We start from the raw sequence: 20,965 nt of genomic DNA, 5'->3' as shown, positions 1-20,965 counted from the left end.
GTAAGTAACTGAAAACTCAATTAAATAGCAATGCTCTATAAAAAGAAAGATTATTAGAAGAGAGAAAATCCAAACCGTGGCTCGGGAGAGGAAAGACAGGAAAGTTTCAAAGAAACACCCTCTACTATAAAGATAAATAAACTCAAGCTCAGATGCATTCACCAGAACAAAGCCAGCACTATTCTTAATAGGAAAAAAAAGAAGCATTCCCAGTAAAATCAGAAGCTAGTTAAAGAAGCCCACAGTCACCACTATTACTTAATGGGTCGAGTAGGGATTAGCCAATGGAACTTGACAACATAAAAAAGTAAAATACATTTTTTTTTAATCAGAAGAGACTACCTCATTGTAAACCTGGAAAACCTAAGAGAATCAACTGAAAACTTTTGCAACAAAAGACAATTCAGAAAAATGGGTGGGCACAAGGTTATTATGCAAAACTCAATAGCTTTCCCATAACACAGCACAAGTGATTAGATAATAGGAATGAGAGAAAAGATTCCCATTACAGTCATAAGTGAAGAGATGAGAAATCAAGCAAACAAGTAATGTGCAAGAGCTTTATGACAAAATCAACTACAACTGAGTGGCACAAAAAGAGTTGAGTAAATCAAAATGTTCACACTGTGTCTGGTAGGGAAAGCCCAATTTTATTAAAGCTGTTCATTCTCCTTGCATTCATCTAAAAACTTCAGGATATCATAATAAAACTACGAGCAAGATTTTTTTTTTTATGGGCAAGCAAAAATATCCAGGAAAATTCTGGAGAAAAAAAAAAACTGGGTCGCTAGTTCGATCCCTTCTTACTCCTTACCTGTTCTGGAAGGAAGATGCTCCTGAGTGAGCGATATACTAGGAGCCTCTTTCCCTGAAGAATGGCTGTGAAAGAGTCCCAGAATGGTTCCCCTGATGGGGACTCAGCTCCATAATCCCTCCATCATTGCGGTGTGGCAGAGCCCCAGCTCCCTGTAATCCACACCCTCCTGCAGCCACCAGCCCGGACAGCCCAGGAAGATGTCAACACTGTTCCCGCACTGTCACCCCTGAGCAGCACTTCAGAGCCTTGGGAGCTGCAGTCACTGCCATCTGAAGACTCTGCCACTTGTCCAAGAGATGCTGTTATGGGTTATATTGTGCCCCCATCCCAACAACAACAAAAAGAGACAGGTTGAAATCCTCACCCCCATATCTCAGAACGTGACTTCATTTGAAAATTGGTGATCACTGCAGGAGTAATTAATTAAGATGAGGTTACACTGGAGTAGAGTAGGCCCCTAATACAATATGACTGGTGTCCTTATAAAGGGATGGCCATGTGAAGACACCGAGAGAGAGACACAGGGAGACGCCATGTGAAGACAGAGGATTGGAGTGATGCGTCTCCAGTCCAGGGAATGACAAAGATGGATGGCAAACCACCAGAAACTAAAAAGAGGCAAGGAAGGTTTCCCCTATAGGTTTTAGAAGGAGCAACAACCTGCAGATTTCTCCAGAACTGTAAGACAATAAATTTCTGTTTTAAGCCACCCAGTTTGCGGTACTTTGTCACAGTAGCCGCAGGAAGCAAACACAGATGTCTACGGTTAGAATCTGTGTACGCCACACCACTAGGGCAGGAGGCTGAGTACCCGCTGGAAGTGGCCTGGTGGAAAAACCGGAAGAGTTTTAAACAGGGACTTCTGACTGGTCCAGCGAGGAGTGCAAGAATTTCATGCTTAAGAGACACACTCTGGGGGCGAGACATCCCTCCAGCACCCTCATCCTTTCATGTGCCTCCAGCGTGGCCCAGCTTCACCCTGAGGACTGGCTGGCGGGGCTGGCTCTTCCTCATTAACTTTGGCCCCCTTCTGCAACAAGCCCCCCGCCCCCGCCAGGACCAAGCTGGCTCTGCTGCTACTCAACATTAGTAATCGCAGGGATCCTGGGGAGAGAGCGGAGCCTCAGAGGACCCCAGGTTAAACTTCTGAATCTGATATCACATTCCGGGGGACCTGGAGCAGTAAATTCTGGGGACGAGCTGGGGCATGTTTTTTGCACTCCAAACTGTGGAGGGACCATGCCACCCAGGTCTCGTGTGTGCCCCTCCCTCTACCTGCATCTCTCCCAATTGCCCACCTGGCAAACTTCTACTCATTCTTCACAAACCAAGTCACTTCACATCTTCTTCCAGCAGGTAAATTAAACACCCCCTCCTTTGTGCCATCCTGGACCGCCTCCATACACTCCTCTATTCCAGCTCTTCTCCCATTCTAGAGGATTTTTTCAGTAGACTGGGAGCTCCTGACACAAGCAGACCGAGTTTTTCACCTCTGACTCCCTAATGCCGAGCCTGGACGCCCCACCAACAATGCTTTCCGGCACCCACAGAGCTCTCATGTGCATTAACCACTCTAACTGTGGACAGAATGTTAGAATGTTCTTGCTGACACCAAGGCAAAATCTCTCTCCTGGGATAACTTTATTTGTGGCTGGTGATCTCTCTCATTAAACAAAGTTCCCCGAGAGAGAAGCGCAAGTTCTTTGCCCTCCTCAGGTCCCAATGCCATTTACAGAGAAACCTTGCCTTTAGTTAACACAACTTCAGCTGCTGCTGCCCCGACAATTCCTACTTTCAAGGAAGCACCCTGATAACCCCATTAGGTCTTTCTGGTGCTTTTTGACCCATGTCTCCTCCAGGGAACCAGACAGTCTAATTTGTTTAATGCTATGTGATCTGCTGCACTCACACCATATTTTATGGTCTTAATTCAATTTACTATAGACATTGTGACATGGCTCTGTTTTTCTGAAAAACAGGTCACCTCTTACATTAGTTATTTGGCCATCAGCTCTTTCCTAGCTGACAAGGGTGGGGACTTTTTACGTCTCTTTTCTAGTAACGGATGATATTGCCTCCTGGAATAAGAATCAAAAACTTTAACAATGTCCATAACCTCTGACCCTGCAAGTTCCTCTTCTAGCAGGTAACCCTAGGAGAATGGCCAGGGATGTGCACAAAGGGGGGTTAGAGCAGCACTCTTTATATGCAACAGGGAAGGCCCCACTGGGGAATTTGGTGAAATCTCTCCAAAGCACACATGGGGGAGCTTGGTTGGCCACAGAACATCAACAGGCCTGAAGCTAAGGTTGTAGTGAGGTGGAAAATGGTGATGTTTCCAGCTCACCCAGTACTAACAGGGACTGTGGTGCAGCATGCCCCAAGGGGCTAGGGGATAGGCCAGACCCTGCAACAGCCTCTTGCTTCTCTGGACTTGGGGACATCTCCCAAGAGGAAGCCCTCCATTTCCCTGGTCTCCCAGCTGTCCCGAAGTCCATCTGGTTCAAGGGTATCTTACCAGATAAAGCCTGGAAGGATGGGTGGTCTATCCCTCCCAATCGAGTGAGCACCCCCCGCCCCCACTCCCACCATGATTTACTGCTCAATTCTCTTTCTCTGCTCCTTGAAGAGTCAGATGCATCATTTCTTAAGTTTTTCTTAGGAGTTTCTCCCTGCTTCCTCTCTGCCAGGCCTGGATTTAAATGAACACAGACAGTCCTTTTACCGCTCCCCTATTCAGTAAGTTAATTCAGTGTATCATATTATTTATTGGTCAGATTCTTTGGGTTGAAAATAACAAAAACACACTCAAACAAATTCCAACCAAAACAAGAAAGAAGGAAGAATAGAGAGAAGGAGGAAGGGAGGGAGGAAAAGAAAGGAAAGGAAAGGGGAAGAAGGGAGAAATCTAGGAATAAATGACTTCAGGTATAGCAGGATCCAGGAGTCCAAAATATATTAGGGTCCTCTCCTGCTTTACCTTTATTCTCTGCTTTCTCAGTGTTGGCTTCATGGCTCAGGCTGACTCTCCCTCCTCACGCAATAGCAAAGATGGCCATTAGGTCTTTAAACTTACATCAGATATATATTGATATAGATATAGATATATATCTATAGATATAGATATAGATAGATAGATAGATAGATAGATAGATAGATAGATAGATAGATAGATAGATAGATGATATATATATATCTCATTCTCTTGGTGCTGGGGAGTGAGGTGGGCCTCACCTGAGCTCCGTGGACTAAGAACCAAAGTTAGTTCCCTGAAGGCATGTGAAACAAAGAAGAAAGCAGGTCCTTGATACTTGACTGGCCCTGTCCCAATTTCTGTCTGTCTCTGTACATAGTCAAGCTCCCCAGTCTCCCTGCATTTGATCAGGAATCAACCTCCCAGACTGACAATTTCGGGTTCAGCAGGCAGCCGGGTTCCAGTGCAGTCATCAGGTTCCTCCATGCAGCCCTTTACATCAGACTTGGGGCTACTCTTACAGTGACTAAGCAGTAAGATTCCTAGAGTTTGCCCCTAAGTCTGGCTTCACCCTGAGTGAAGCCCTATTCCCTTGCCTCTGAGGCAGAGATCATGGAGGCAGGCCCTGGACAGAAATGGGCACCCCAAGACCACCACAGGTGGCTGTGCAGCTGGGGTATAAAGGCAGCCAACCTGCAATTCTGCACTCCTCCAGGCTGGCAGACGTCCTCCTCCGTGCAGGCTGCCAACGCCCCCAAACTCTGGGGGATGCTTCTCCGGGAACCGACACAAGAAGCCATGCGGAGCAGCAGCCACCCACCTGGCTCTCCCTTTGTCTCATTTCCATCCCTTTAATTGCTTTCAGCTGCCTAGGGAATAAACCAAAATGAAAGAACTTTGAGCAGGATCCAAATGGTCATTCTTGCCCAGCCCCAAACCCAGAGCAAACTGAGGAGCTCCATGCTGTTGCTCTCCAAATCTCTCCTTTGACTTGGGGGTCGGGGGTTCTATCAGGGCCTCCCGGGCCCGCATGCTGAGATGTGCCTTCCCAGAGCACCTGGCTGCGGGGGGATCCTGCGAAGAACAGCTAAGGTGACCTGGTCCCTCCAGAACATTCCCTGGGCTCCGGTCCCAGAGGTAAGGAGTGCACGAGCCCAGCTCCAGGGCTCCCCTCCTCTGCGAGGCCTCAGAGAAGCTGCCCAAGTGGGCAGCAGGCTAAGGCTCCCATTCGGACATGGCTTCCTCGGCTGTGGGAGTTCAAGATGAGGGTCATATTAGCTCTGAGGTTCTCTGACTCCCCAGATAGAATTGTTTCAACCATTGCTTTCCAGGTTCTACAGTAAATTCTAGCTTTTGTACACTCAAAGGAAAATCTGAATGCCCTTGGAGGAGGTCTGGGTCCCTTTGGGCTGGTGCCCCCAGGCTCCCCTTGGCTCCAGAACAGCCCACTGAGTTATCTCATGTAACAGATGCCAGGGTGAACCCGTGAGCCGGATAAGCTCCAGCTCAAGTGTCAGTGGTGGCCCAGGCTCTGTTGTCCCTCTGCTCCACCCTGTCACCCCGTGGGCTTTGTTCAGATAGGCTTTTGAGGGGCTGTCTTATTCTTGTATCTGCTTCATTCAAAGGAGTAGAAGCTTCCCCAGAGTCCCCAGCAGACACCCTTCTTTGCCTATCACTGGCAAAGGGATCACCATACTGAGCTTAGACTAACGCGCAAGGGACCAAAAATGCCAGGAAGTCAAATACCCTGGCCACCATAGCCTTCAAATTTGGCATCTGTGGGCTCATCAAGGTACTGAATGCCAGGACAGGATAACACACATGGAACCCATCAGGGTCTGAAAAGTCTATCCCCAGTTCCCCATAGTGGGGCTTCTTCTCCTTCTGTTCTTTTTTTTTTTTTTTAATATATTGAAGTATGGTTAATTTATAATGTTTCAGGTGTACAGCAAAGTGATTTTGTTATACATACATATATTTTTTCAGATTCTTTCCCATTATAGGTTATTACAAGATATTGAATATAGTGCCCTGTGCTATACAGTAGGTTTCTCCTTCTATTCTTGACGCATCTTTGTTTCGTACCTGTTAAGTCAACTTGGTGGTTTGGCAAGTCTGGAGTAGTTTCCCATAAGCCTCTTATAACAGCTGAACCCCAGGATATTTGAAGTCTTGATAATTAATAAATGAAGCCAATATCTTTTCAGAGTTTGAGCTCACCCCTTGTTGTGACAATATAATGCTGTCCCACCTTACTGCAGTTTAGCGGAATGTGCTTATATCAAGGCACCACCTCAGGTCTGTCTTTCTTGGTAGCAAAAGATATGAAGGAGTTCGTTCATGCTCCACTAAGGTCCTGCTGAAAAAATTATGTGATATAACTAAACTAGATAATGCACATTCCCAGCCACCTTTTCCATGGAGTGGCTAAAGGGATCAGAGGTCCTTGAGATGCTCTGGGGCATCCCTTCAAATTGATAAAACCCCATGAATAAATAAGAATGTGGGTTTTTTTCTTCGCTAACCATAAGTGTTTCATACCACCATTACTTACCAAATACCACAAGTTCCCTGTCTGGCTGTGGGTTCCAACTTGAGAAAACCTGCACACACACACCCTGTGCCGGACCGCTTCCTTCACCACTACTACAGTGGGTGGGAGGTGTGGGATGAGAGGCCTCGCTGAATATCAGCAGCTCTTTCAAGGCTAATCCCTGATTTCAAACAATAAAATCTATTTTAATCTGCTCTCAGCAAACATAACCCACATTCCATTCATGGAGAAGGAGACGGTTATTCTAGTTTAGGGCTTCCTTTTCAGCGTCTCCTCCTGATCTCTGGGTGTTTAGAATTCCCCAGGATCAATGCCCTCTGGGGTTATTCACAGAGCCAGGTGAAACCAACCCAGGAGAGGGCAGAGGAGGAGGACTTGGCTCTGTGTGGCCTCTGCCCACTCAACCCACCACACCTGGGGAGAAGGACCACTCTGTCCTTACACGCCGCATTTGGAGAGTGCCAACATTTTTTAAAGGCCGTATTTAAGATCAGACAGAGCCAGGAGTCAACCCAGGTCTCACTCCAAAACCATTTTCACTTTGCCAAAATCATATGTCATTGATAGGTCTGTCTACCTAGAGAACCCAAGAGAGGCCATTGCAAATCTATCAGAACCACAAAGAGAGCTCAGTAAGTTGACGGCTTTTAAAATAATTTTAACCATTTCAGACAATATAATGAAAAAACTGACTATTTAAGGTACTTGCTAAAATCAGTGTGATTCCTTCTCTGGACTATGTTTCTAGAAAGAATCAAAAGAAACTGGTAACAAGGGCTGCCCCTGGAGAGGAGAATTCAGTGACCGGGGATAATAGTTCACTGCACCTGTGAACTTTTGATCACTGTGTAATATGCACGTTACCCATTGAAAATAAATAAATAAGTTTCCATGGGAATTAGTAAGTAGTGAAGCAAAAACTTCAGGACATTAAGAGGACATTAAAAATCAGGACATTAGGTAAATCAACTATACTTCAGTTTTTCAAAAAAGTAAACTATCCTTCAAAAAAAATCAGGACATTAGAACTGCCATTGAGCTACTCCATCACCTCCCATTTACTTTCAATCTGAAACAATATTAAATGACATTCCAATGCTAGCAGATAGATTTCAACCCTTTGTGTGAATTTTTTTTTCAAATATCTAAGAAGATAGGAACCCCCTCTCCTATTTTTTAGGGATAGATAACAGAGGTTTTGCTGTTAGCTGGAGAGAGTTTGCTCTGGGGGAGAGTTTATTACTATATTTTTATCAGGTTGAGGTCCAATTACCTCTGTTTCAGAAGGTTCAATGTGCCCATCTCTTTTTTTGAGAGAGCTATTAAACAATAAGATATCATAATCTGCGGCAGAAAGAGTTCTCAAAGAAAATCCTGCAAGCATTCAGATGTTCTGTCTTTAACAATTATTAAATTCCTCTTTTGCAAAAGGTATACACAGATCCTGAGCATCTTGAGTACTTATAAGAAGAAAATCATGTGTGATTTTAGTAGAAGAGTCCTTAGCCATGGTATGCCATTCCCACATGTTTCCCAAGAGAGGAAAAACTATTCATTGTATGATGTAAGGAGGCTTCAGTTACATAAAGGAAAAGGGGACCAAGAGTCTCCTGGAATAGATAATATTTACAACAGCAACGAAAATATAAAATACCATGTAATAATTTTAACAAGAACTGAGCAGATTGGAGGGGAGGAGTGGAAGAACACCATAAAACTTTTCAATATAATGACTTGAAGAAAGTTGTGGCAAAGTGCCCAGACAGGCGGATCACAGGGACCTGTTGTGCTTATAAACTGCCCGCTTGTGAAAATGGGGATGCTCATGGCACCCACTCCAGCAGACAGCAATAAGGAGATGCCTACTCCTTCCCAGAGAAGGGGTGCTGCTTCCTGTGATGCTGTCTGGGTTGTACCAGGCCTCACAAAGGATAAAGGTGCCAGCATTTTCTGCAGCAAATAGGACAGAGGCCTGGACAAGCTGGGCCTACATTTGTGATCAGCTGTATTTTCTAGTGGAGTCTCTGCTGTGAGCACTTGTCCCATGTCCACAGTCTTATCTCATGCACGGCCATCACACTAGTCAGGATTCTCTAGAGAAACAGAACAAGATACACACACAGAGAGAAGGAGATTTTTTTTTTTTTTTTACTTGCTATAATCAGGGGGTTTTTTCATTCTAATTTTTTTACTGAAGTGTAGTCGATTTACAATGTTATTTTCAGGTGTACAGCAAAGTGATTCAGTTATACATATATATACATATATATCTACTTCCAGGTTCTTTTCCATTACAGCTCATCACAACAAATTGAATATAGTTCCCTGTGCTATACAGTAGGTCCAAGCTGTTTATCTATTTTATATGTAGTAATGTGTGAGATTTATTTTAAAGAACTGTCTCAATAACTCTGGGGCCTGCAAGACCAAAATCTGTAGGGCAGGCCAGCAGGCTGGAAACTCAGGCAGGGTTTCTATGCTGCAGTCCTGGGGCAGAACTGATCCATCCTGCGGAAACCTCGGGTTTGTCCTAAAGGCCTTCAACTGATTGGATGAAGCCCACTCACATCTTGTAGGGTCATGTAGGGTCATCTGCTTCAATTAAAGTCATTTAAATGAACATCATTAAGAAAGATGTTAGTGACATCCACAAATAGCTTCACAGCAACATCTTAGACTAGTATTTGATCAAAGCAATGGGCACCATAGCCTAGTCATGTTGTTGCATAAAACTAAGTATCTCAGCCACCTCCTAGCTACATGGGGCTTCCTGGACCGCCACACCAGCCATCTTCCCTTCCCTGATTCACCTCCAGGTGGGTTAGCATTTCTACTTTTAGACCCTCCTAACACAAAAGGGCTGATAACATCTCACTTTCTTGTAGGCTATCTGACTACCTTCAGTGGTCCCCAAGTGCCTCCCAGGGTAGTTACACACACACACACACACACACACACACACACACACACACACACACACACATCCCTACTTCCAGGGGGAAAGAGCTACTTCAGAGGACTCCAAAGTGATGTATCCTCCAAATGCCAACCAAAGTGGCTTTCTAGCTCCTCTCTCACTTGAGGAGGGACAGAGAGCGAAGAAACATGTACACAGATTTAACCTGCAGTGGGACACTCAGCTACCTATAGTAGAAAAACAAAAAAGCAAATAACCTAAATGTCAATTTAAAAAAGCCTCATCTATATAACAGAGCACTATGCAGTGATTTACGATCTTGTGTGAGATTATTTCTTCACCTTGATTCATAATATACTATATTCATAATACAATAAGTGAAAAAATCAGGTCATAAAACGGTATATTCAATATGATCCCAGTTCTATAATATACATATAGTAATTACATACATAAGTTCATCTGTATGTGTATATAATTTCATGACTATATATAGTCATCTAACATAGATTGTAAGACAAACATTATTTTATTTACCAGTAAGTGAAATAACACTGCTAATCAAATTATGATACAATCAATTTAAGATTCATCCCGATTTCAGAAATGCTAAAAAGTGAAAAAAGATCTGCATCTTAGAGTTGATAAAATACGTATGTGCATACAAATTACATATGCACAGAAAAAATAGAACGTATTATACCAAAATAGTAACAATGCTTATCTGTGGGTGCTGTAATTAGGAGAAGATCATTTTCTTTGTGATTTTTCTGGGCTTTCTGAACACAGGCTATTTGGGCAATTAGAAAAAAACAATAAATATATGTCACCCATCCCTCTGACTCATCAAACCGTCCTCCTTTTCTCATTTTCCCCTTCTATTCATTTCACGTTCTTTGTCCAGACCCCAATCCAGGGCCATGCCAGGCCACGTTGGAGCCTGAGGAAAAAGGAAATTGGCTTGAAAGCAAGCAGACGCGTCAACGATACTTTCAAAATCCAGTTCTTTGCTTATTTATGTCATTTTCATTGAGAGCCTGCCATGTTTGACAATTTCTCTTGGCCAAGTGATGATCTTAAATACATTTTAATTAACTTAAGCTGAAGTAAAATCATAGCAAATTCTGTTTGGTATAAAGAAAACATTTAAACCCAAAATAATATTGTGAGTTTTAATATACCTACTTTTCACTTTTTCAATATTTTTTCAGCTGCTTTTATGTACTAGAAAAAAATTACCATTTAAAAAATACAGAAAAACATGGATATGGGTGGCATAAATTTTCTTTTACCTCAGGCTTCAATATGGCTTAGCAGAGCACTACTCTTTATTTTAAATTGTTGATATTTTGTTTATCATAGGTTTTTTCCATACATTTTGATGTTTTTAAATACTGCATTATAAGTGGGGAGGTATAGTTCAGTGGTAGAACACGTGCTTAGCATGCATGAGGTCCTGGGTTCAATCCCCAGTACCTCCATTTAAAATAAATAAATTAACCTATTTACCCCCCCCAAAAAAGAATACAATTTTAAAAAAGAAAAAATATTGCATTATATTCTACTTGATTACTGAGTTTTTTTGTTTGCCCCCATCAATTTTCCACCCAATGCACTTGCCTTGCTGTAGAATCCTGGCTCTACCCCAGGACCCTACCCTTCCTGGATTTATCATCCTCCCTTCCTAGATTAAGGGTGTCCCAAGGAGAAAGAAGTGGCTTGTTTAGCTTTGTGTCTCTGTCTCCTATCCAACACGGGCACAGAGGCTCACACATGGCAGGCTCCAATGTGGTATTGCTGAAGATACAAAGGAAAAAAAGAAAACAGCTAGTGATGACTAACATCCTAACACTTATTGAGTGCTTATTGTATACCAGGCACTGGGTTAAACACTTTCCTTACTTAATCTAACAACTCAACCATAAAAATAATATTATACCATGTTATGGATGAGGAGATTGAGGCACACAGAGGCGAGTGAATTGTAATGCATGAATGATTACGGCAGAACTTGGAACAGCTCTGTTTGGGTTCCTACATCATTTCTTGCTTTGATTGTTTCTCTTCTGAGCACCGGAATGAGATGAGAAAGAGGAAGAGGGAATACAGGGAAATAAAGAAATAAACAGATGTGATAGAAGAACTGAAATATCACATTTTCACATCAGTTATCTGCTCCAGCTGCACAACCACCCTAAGGCAGCACTAGTCCTCACAGATAAGAAACTGAGCCGGAAAGAAGTTAAAGGGATGTGTTAGGTTCCTTCTGTTGATCAGCCACCCACAAAGAGTGAGGGAGGGGCAGGGGGAGGGGGGAGGGCCTGCCCTCCCTTGGAAGGCTCATGGCAGCTTCTCTGGCAAACTTTTCCTCCTAAGTGGAGCCAGCACCTCCTCCTGATGGGCAGGTCCCCCTCATTCCACCCCACCCAGAGGTGGGTGTCCCCTCGCCTGGGACCCAAGTGCATGAGGAAGAGACTAGATAAGGGCCAAGGCTGGTGTCAGTAGCCACTCGGAGCTGTTCTGGTCTCACTTGTTTCAACTGATCTCCCTACCACACTTCCTGCCTTATGCGGGGAACCCCCTGAAGCACACGGCTATGAAAAACAAAACTTCAGAACACCCAAAAACAATCTAAAATGGCCAAGAAATAAGAATAAGATTCTGAGGGGGGGAAAAAAAACGAAATTCACAGGACTTCCTGAGAAGCGAGGAATCCAGGCATGTCCTGCAGAAGAACTTAGTGATGGGAAGTTTCAGTCGTAAGTCTGCAGAGATGATTTCTGGAGAGGAGTAAAGGAAATGTGTCTTTCACTGTATACTTTTTTACAGTACTTGAATTTTTTTTTTAACCAGGCACCTTTATGGTGTTTTCAATTAAAGAAAACTATTTTTTCAGCAGCCTGCCATGCAGTCACCGTTCTGTGTGGTTCACCTCCAGACCTTCTTGGAGGGGAGGGCAGGGAGCCGGAACTGTTCTTCCTGCGAGGAGAGAATGGCTCAGTGCATGACACATTAGGGGTTGGGTCACACATCCTGTGGACTACATGTGCCTCCAAATTAGGCAGCTAATTGTTCTGAGGACTAAGAGTCACGTTTAAAGTCAGAGTCAGCCAAAGTGAAACTGGACGAGTAATCTGCTTCCGGAGTATGGAACACACAACACAGACCAATACTGCTTCCTTAGGGCATCCCTCTCTCAAGAACCCCAAGATGGGGTTGGTGGTCTGTCCTGGAGAAGAACTGAGGCTATGAGTCCAGCCTAGCCCATTACCCTCAGGTCTGATTGGACCCTGACCAAGGCTCAAGGGTCAGATCAGGATCACACAATCCAAGACCAGAGTTAGAGGAAGGGTGGAGCAAAGACTGTAGGGTCAGACCTGCACAGGAGTGTTGAGCCCCCAGAAAGAGAAATGAGGAGCAGCATCCCACAGTCTTCAACAGAGAATGCCTTCATTCTGAGAAAGACAGCTGTTCGACAAGTGACAATGGTGGCAGTTAGTGCAGTGGGAGTTAGAATTAGCCCTGAGGGTCTATAAAGGGACCGAAATGGATGATCAAGACAAACTCTGTAACAGAAGCTGACTCATAGACATAGGATACAAACTTGTGGTTGCCAGGGGGGAGGGGATGGGAAGGGACAGACTGGGAGTTCGAAATTTGTAGATACTGACAGGTATATATAGAATAGATAAACAAGATTATACTGTATAGCACAGGGAAACATATACAAGATCTTGTGGTAGCTCACAGTGAAAAAGAATGCCACAATGAATATATGTATGTTCATGTATAACTGAAAAATTGTGCTCTACACTGGAAATTGACACAACATTGTAAACTGACTATAACTCAATAAAATAAAATAAAATTTAAAAAAGACAAACTCTGTAGAAAGTCTCTCTTTAGGAATTTAAACCCCACATAGTCTCTAATGTGAAAAGAAGGGAGTTGAGGGGTAGGAGAGGGTTACTCAGCTACTTGGAGTTCAGGGAGATAGGTGAGCATGCCAAGAGTGAGGAGACGCCTCCCTTTTCTACTCCTTTGGGAATGTCCATCCTTCACCGGCTTCCTGATCTAGTGTATCCAGGCAAGATCTTCTCTACGCTCTGCTGTCCTCTCTCCAGAGTCCGTCACTGGAAAAACTCTGGCCTTCCTTCTGTATAGCTCAATCCTACAGTGGGGTCTCAGGTTAGAAAACAAGATTACTTCTCTCCAATCCAACTGTTAATCCCTAGTGGCTTCCCCAGCCCTTCCCTGTTTATGTCACAATTACCTTCTTGCTCAGATCTACCCACCCACAGCCCTGCTCCCAGGTCTTATGGATTTAGAAATACATACTCATTTAAATATCAAAACAGAAGAAAAACAGAATTAGTGGTCGAACTTTCTGCCACAGAAAATTTTCGAATTATTGGCTTTTGGGAGTGGTCCAGGCTGCTTCTCTATTACTGAGACAAGGACCCCAAAGATTACCAAAGAATCTTAGAGCTGGAGTGAACCGGTGAGCAGCCTGAGGCTCCTGCGGGATGATTCAGAGCGTGGGGTTAGGAGTTGAACTTACTTGGATTCTAATTCCAGCCCTGCCACTACTTGTTCAATGGTTCTCAACATTGAACATGCAACGGAATCACCCGTAGGGCTTTTAAAACTACAACTTGCTGGACCCCATTTCTAGAGTTTCGAACTATGTAGGTCTAGGGTGGGACCCAAGAATCCACATTTCTAAGAAAGTATCAGCTGATGCTTCTGGTCCGGGGACCACACTTTGAGCAGCACTCTCCAGCTGTGTCATCAGCCGCCTCCAGTATATATTCCAGATGATAATTGTAGGTATTTGCTGGGGTGGGGTTTCCCTGAGACCTGGCACATAAAGACCTTAGCATTGTTCGTGGCACACAGTTAATACCTGCTCTTGTTGATGGAGGGGAGGAGTCATTTGCCCTAGACCACCCCGCCGGTAAGAAGCAAACCTGGGACGGAGCCCCGGGGCGCCTCACAGCCCCGCGGCGTTTCTTCGCTCCAGCGCCGCTGCCTCCGGGCTCCGGGCGCTCGGGCCGCTCAGCCACTGAGCCCGCGCGCCGCACACGCGGCTTCCGCCACCACCGGCGGCTCGGCTCACGCCTGTCTTTGGGATGGCTAGGGCGCTCCAATCTTTATTGGCGCCGAGAGCCTGGCAGCGGAGGCTGCACCCCGGAGTTTGCTGAGATCTGGAGAAGCTGGAGCAGCCGGGCTCCCAGCAGCGGCCGGCGGGTGGGGTGCATGGGGTCGGGGGCGGCCCGGGAGCAGCCTGGCGTCCCGCGGCGCGCAGCAGCCCGCGGGGGCGCGCTGGGTGGCCGCCTGCACCTGGGCCGGGAGGGGCGGGTAGGACGCGCCCCGGCGGCCGGGCAGGGCCCGCCCCGGCCCCGCCCTCCAGGACATCCCGTCGGGAAACCGTCGAGCTGCAAGGCGGCGCGGCTGTGGCTCAGCTTGGCGCGACAGGTAAGAGGCAGAAGCAGCCTGCGACCCTCACATGGCCCCGCCACCCTCTCCCGGACTTGGGAACTCAAAGCTCTTCCGCTTCTTGGGACTTCCCATCAGTCGAGCTCGCTTCTGCTAAGTCCTGGCTCCCCACCTCTCCCCTCCGCCGACCTTCTTCTCTTGCTCCTTCTCCTCACCACCCTCCACAGTAAAATGAAGGGGCAGGGCCGGACTGGTCCGTCTGTCGCGGTGACCTCTAGCGCCTCCCTCGGTGGGACACCCCCCAGCCCTTGCACCTTTGCACCTTACTTAAAGGATGAAAGAAAAGCCCAGGTCTCTGGGACTTGGAGAGAGGGGTGGGAGAGGAACAAGTCACAGCACTCCCTCTGGGGCTCTGCAGCCTCAGCCCTTCACCCAGCCCTGCCCCTGCATTCCTTCTGTGCCCCATCGCCCCACGCCGGGCCACCCCGTGTGCTCCCTCTCTACAGAAAATCTTTCAGAGAAGTTCCCTTCTGCCAGTGCCACGTTGCTCCTGAGAAGGGGCAGGCGGCTAGAAGCCTCCCTGGTGGAGAAGGTTCTCAGATGGCCTCCTCCTAGAGGCTTGGGCCTTTTGGGGGTGGGAGCTGTGTACCCAGTGTTGGGGGAGGGAGTTTGATGGTTATTCATGACTATGACTGTCACCAACTTCCTGATTTCCTGTCACTTGTTCCAAACCCCAGGCTAACTGAAAGGAGAAACAGTTTGTTACTTACCCCCAGAGCCAGTCATCCCAGACCCTGACCTCTCCAGAGGGTAAGACAGGGCTCTCCTGTATGTATGGGGTGGGGGTCAATTTGCCAGCAAAGCTTGGAACAGACCCCTCTATTAGCCAATAATCCGTTGCGACATTCCCAGGGAGGAGGGTTCTAATGCTGTGCTCTCAGTGCACGGCCAGACCCACAAACGCAATTTACAGACAATGGATGAGGTTAACAGCTCTGACGCACTATGAACCTGGGGCTTGTGCTCATTTTGCCAGAGACGTGTGTGCACCATCCACACCCTATTCTCCTCTCTAACAGATGAGCTGTGTCCCTACCCATCCCAGGAGGGGTGAAAAGGATGAGACAGGCAAATGCATGTGATGAATAGTACAAGCTAAGGTAAGGGGTTTGAAATATACTGTGGTTCAAATTATCCAGCAGAAGCCAGTGTCATTGCAGGTACTTCTCTAGCTCTTGTTCCCCAACAATGCCGTTCACTTTAGGCACCCAGAGGTAACAAGAGAAAATACTTTCAGGGGCATCAGGGCAGTAAGCAGGGTAGGGCTGTCAAAGCAAGAAGTAGTCTGGAGCTGGTGAAACCATGAAGGATACTGGGCTGCCCGAGATGGCCTCACCCTTGTTAACTGCTGCCCACGGTTAGCAGGACAGCTGACTCCTGCCTGCAGCAGCGTAGAACTCAGTCCTGAACAGGGGAAGCCCTGATGCATGTCAGATGCCATCTGAGATCAGAAACATCTTAGTCCAAGTTCAGTTGGGAGAAACCTGAACAGGAGAAATAACCGTGGGCTTAGCCCATGTAGTCATTGCCTAGGACAGAAATCAGGAATAGAGGGACAGCTGGCTAACCCTAGGGCTGGGGCGGTGGGTGTAATGGAGGCAGGCAGCTGACTCAGCTCTGTCACTAATTTAGCTGTCTACTTGGCCAAATCACATAAACACTCCCTGGGTGGGGAGCACTTGGGAAGGTGTATATGAAGATGCTTTGGCAAAGCTCCAAGCACTAGCCAAATGCAAGGCAGTGTGGTATTGTGGTTAAGACAGTGGGCTTTGGACAGACATGGGCCTGAGAGCAAATTCTGCCTCTGCCACTTCCTAGCTGTGTGACCTTGATCAGGTTACTTAACTTCCCTGTGCTTCAGCTTCCTTATATGTAAAATGGAATAGGTAACTGTTTCTTGACTTGATATGGTAAGTAGTAATATTAAAAGTGGTGATGGTGTTGTCTCTGGAAGTGAAGCTGAGGAACCAAAGCGAGTGTCTGTGCACCAGAGTGATCCAGTGACTCTGCCCAAGACTTGGGTGGACTTGGCTCATCATACAGCCCTCTGCCCCTCTCTGCAAAAATCCCCAAGGTCTGTTCTCATTTGATGGGAATGAGAGTGAGGGTTTGAGTAAATGAGAGGTCAAGTGCAGGGCAGTGCCTGTCTCTGTGTCGCGCTCAATGCTGTAATTGTGCTTGTGTAAAAAGGCTTGCCCAGCGAACAAGGATGGGCTCAGTCTGGGGAGAAAAAGGACTGTTAGGAGACTCTTTTGTGGCACCTGACAGCCTTGGGAGGTCAGGTTATTCTCCTGTCCCCTGTGTCACCTGGTCCTGAGGCCTAGGTAGAGATTTGAAGAAAGGAGGAAACCCAATCCTCACCCTCAGCTCTGAAACAGAGAACAAAGAACAGACAGGGGCAGCAGAATAGCATAACCAAATGCCTTAGAATTCAGGGATGCCGTGGGGGTTGGAGGGCTAGGTGGATTGGTCCGGGAAAACATTCTAGAGGCAGAAGATTGGGGACCAGGATTTAAGGATTGGGAAAGAGAAAGAAAACAGAACCTAGTGGCCTAACGTCTAGACCTGTTGGTTCTCCTGCCCCTGTGAATTCTCGGGGGGCAGCCCCACATGGGGAAACATTGAGTAGTGAAACTTACAACTTATACACCTGGATACTGAGGGCAGCAAGATGCGCTTTAGTCTAAGAAGGCTTCTTGGAGGAGGGGACTTCCAGGTAAGAATTTGAAAGAGAAAAGGAACATGACTTGCCTAGCAAGAATATAAGGGAAATGCTTTGAAGAGGAAAAGATCACCAGTAAGGGTGAGTAGCAAACAGGAAGCAGGCTGCCCAGGCCATTTCTGCAACAACCAAATGGTGCTAAAGGAAAGGGAATATGGCTGTTCTGATTGTGAAAAGGAGAGAGAGGCCTGGGGCAAAGGAGGCTGGCAGGCAGCTTCTGCTGATCCTCCAGATCTTGGGCGATAAGAGCACAGTCTCAGATGACGGTTTTGAGAGTGGGGAGGAAGAGGAGGATCCAGGAAGCAGAGAATGAATCAGCGGGGCTTGGGAGTGGGCCTGGAGCGACCCTGGCATTGAGAACGGTTTAAAAGCTCCATGCGTGGGAATGGAGCAAGGGCAGGGATTGTTTCGAGGATTTCGATGCTGCTGGCAGCAATGGGGACGTTGGGAAGGCTGGCTAGCTTAAGCGGGCAGCATACAGACCCTGAGTTCACATTGCATACCAAAAATCCTACAGCCAGGAGCACACTGTGCAGTAAGGAGAGAAGGGAAAACTTCAGTTCTGTCCTCTCCCATCACTTACCCCCCAATCTAGAGACCATCGCAAGGCTTCAGGAATACTCCTCCTTTTAAATCCCCTGTTCCTTCCCCTCTGTCTTCAAGCTGACGGATGATAAGACTCAATTCAAGACCCTTTTTTTGCTTTCTCTCAAACCCAGCCTGATTGTCACCGGTGTTCCTAGGTGATTAGGGAATCCCAGCTTGTGCCCACCTGGGTTCCTCCTTCATCCCTAGATTCCAAGGAGTCTCAAGGCTCAATTTGAGAACAGTTGCATGTCCTTGCTCCACCTAGCAGGGCCTAAAGTTCCTCCAGTAGGGAAAAAAAATCCTGCTTCATCACGTATTTTGATTTTCAGTGACTTTTACAAACCTGGAATAAGTCAACAAATATTTACTGAGCACCTACCATATGCCAAGCACATTCTAGGTATACAGAGCAAAGTTAGGTTGGGTTTTTCAGTTGAAAATGTGTATTTGGGTAACTAAAGTTTAAAATGTTATGCAAACAAAACAGGAACCTAGATCTGCTGGGGAGAAAACTTGATAGACTAGCTACTGAAAGAGCTTTCAGTGCGTCTTTCTGAGAAAATAAGCCCCGGACTGCAGCTTTAGTCCTGGGGGAAAGCCGAAGTGTCTTGAAGGTGTAATTATGGGGAAAAGTGAAAACCTCCCAGCCTTCTGTAATCAAAAAGGTCAGAGGTGGGAGGAGGGGTTTAGAGGAGATAATCTGCTACTTTGTTCACAGCATGAGAACAGAGGAAGTGAAATGAGTGCTGTGTTTGATGGTGAGAACGTGCTTGCGGGGGAAGAAAAAGAGAATCATTTGTCCAAAACAGCCTCTTGGCTCCCTCCCACAACCAGTAACTTGAAATTGACCTGTCCCCTCCCCAACTTGATGTCTAGCTCCTCCCCACACCTGCGCCCTGAGTGAGAGTGGCCATAGTCATCACTTTTCGAAGAAACCTTTGATTGAGCGGTAGTCTGACTAACTTGAGCAAACATCCCTGTTGGTGGTGACTGCTAACTTCCTGACTGCCACGTCTCCAACACGGTCTCCAGGAGGTGAGCAGCTCCACTGATAAACAGAAACTTTGTTACAAAGAGGCCACCTGGCCTGCTCAGCAAGGGTGTGTTCTGGGTGACTGACCCTGGCTTTCACAAAACCTGAAACTTTGCCTGAGACTTCCAATTACAGCACCTTTAAAGCATTTGTAGTCCTGGGTGGGAGTTGGAGGACGGCAAGCAAGGCAGGGAGAGGGAGGGGACGTGGAGGGAGGGGTCTGTGAGTGGAGTTGGGACTCTCAGGAACACAGTCCTGCCCCAGGTTCCAGGGAGCCAAACCTGGTCCCCAAACTCCCCAGGTACCCGCAAGGGGGAGGTAAGAGTGTGGGAACAGAGCAGTGACCTCGAAGTTGGGAGATGGGCATCTGCTTCTTGGAGTCATGAGCTGTGTGACACTAGAGAACTCACCTAACCAGTCTGGCATCACTGTCAGATGAGAGTAATGGACTCACGGACAGACCTAGTCTAAGTGGCAGACTAGTGTGTAAAACAGAATATCATGTAACTCACATGCTTGTTGGAGTAAGTGCATTCACGTCATTTAGTGAAGCCAGTGCTCACCCTTGTGGCTCTAAATGGGTCATGCTTACCCCTCTGGCCTCAGCTCATTTAACAAGAGTTTATGGAATACCTGCTACATGCAAAACTTGTGCTAGACTTTGCAAGCAATAAAAAGGTGAAAACAACCTGTCTTCTCTGGTCCAGGAATTCACGAAAGTGTGAGAGAGGACAGACTCCTCTGACATGAGGCAGGCTATGATGAGGCCAAAGTAGAAGTATAAATGGTTTGCTAAGGGGTGAGGCAGGGGAGAGAGGAATTCTGCTAGAGATCTAGGAAGGCTTCTTGGAGGAGGCTAGAATGTAAAAGGGAGGGATTGGACTGCATCACCAGCTTTTTGGCTGGACCAAAGTAAGAAAGACATTTTACAAGAAAACTTTGTACTCACAGGTGACAGGGTAGCCTAAAAGTCAGGGAAGTTTTACGTTTTAATCGCAGAAGACATATGAATTCTACAAACTAACCAAAAAAAAAATCATTTGGAAATGTTATAATTTAAATTTCTTTTACCTTTGTGAATTTTGAATAACAAATTTTTCATTTTCATTTTACATCAAGAAATGTTTCTCATCTTCAGTAGACAGAGGCAAACATTAAAATAAAAATTTAGTATTCAAACTTCATAAAAATAAGGTGAAAGAAATTTAAATAAAACTTTCCTTGATGTTCTTTGTAAGTCTGTAGCATGTATACTTCTGGAGTTATTAAAGCTTAAAACTGCACTAGGACTTCCGGTGCACTCTATATATGTATATATAATAACTGAAATGAAATTTTAACAAAACCATTCGTACCTATATTACATGTGATGCACTTTAGTGTTTTCTTTTTTGTTCTATTCTAGTCTGATCTTTTAAAGAATTTTTTTTCCTGCTGATTTGCAACACTTTAAATTTATTTCACAATCCTATAATGAGTTGCAGCCAACGGTTTGATAGACATGGCACCGAGTGAAGCCTCAGTTCCCTTATACCAGTGGGAGAAGGTAAACTTGTGTTCTGACTGGTGAGGCCAGGAAAGCAGGTCCAAAATGTTCAGTCTAGGAAATCTTCCTGGAGGATTTCTGGCATCATCTCAGTACTAAAACCAAGATCATCTGATGTGTTGCAATCCCAAGGGTGGCTGGAGAGAAGAGTTGGGAATGAACACTCCGAAGCAGCAGGAAGGGAATGAGTGGGTGAAGACGGGGGCATACTTGCGGGTGGACCCAGTGGCCAGCAGGAAAGTGAGGGAGTACACGAGACACTGCGGGGAGGAACCTGTGAAGCCTTGCACTTGACAAAGGGCTATGTACAATAGG

The 20,965-nt window shown here is 46.1% G+C and overlaps 2 protein-coding genes and 1 non-coding gene across 9 annotated transcripts in view; 2 read left to right on the top strand and 1 right to left on the bottom strand.

Annotated features, from left to right (window-relative positions):
• SLC4A8 (solute carrier family 4 member 8) overlaps positions 1-4,626 on the bottom strand; it is an 84,961-nt gene extending 80,335 nt beyond the window's left edge. The window contains exon 1 of the mRNA XM_032492816.1: positions 4,485-4,626. The gene's annotated coding sequence lies outside the window, so the exon portion shown is untranslated. The remainder of the gene's footprint in view (positions 1-4,484) is intronic.
• Positions 4,627-10,671: 6,045 nt separating this feature from the next.
• Positions 10,672-10,743, top strand: TRNAA-AGC. Its single transcript has one exon. It is a non-coding gene; the product is annotated as a tRNA-Ala (tRNA).
• Positions 10,744-14,610: 3,867 nt separating this feature from the next.
• GALNT6 (polypeptide N-acetylgalactosaminyltransferase 6) overlaps positions 14,611-20,965 on the top strand; it is a 32,476-nt gene continuing 26,121 nt past the window's right edge. For 2 of the 7 annotated variants that reach the window (XM_032492823.1, XM_032492819.1), the window contains exons 1-2: positions 14,634-14,740; positions 15,781-15,861. The gene's annotated coding sequence lies outside the window, so the exon portion shown is untranslated. Of the gene's footprint in view, positions 14,741-15,493; positions 15,512-15,780; positions 15,862-18,947; positions 19,107-20,965 lie in introns of those variants that run through there. The other 5 variants (XM_032492818.1, XM_032492820.1, XM_032492821.1 and 2 more) reach the window with 5 other exon arrangements.

Source organism: Camelus ferus, chromosome 12, assembly GCF_009834535.1.
Source record: "Camelus ferus isolate YT-003-E chromosome 12, BCGSAC_Cfer_1.0, whole genome shotgun sequence".
In the NCBI taxonomy this organism is placed as follows: domain Eukaryota; kingdom Metazoa; phylum Chordata; class Mammalia; order Artiodactyla; family Camelidae; genus Camelus; species Camelus ferus.
This window is presented reverse-complemented; position numbering and strand designations above follow the sequence as displayed.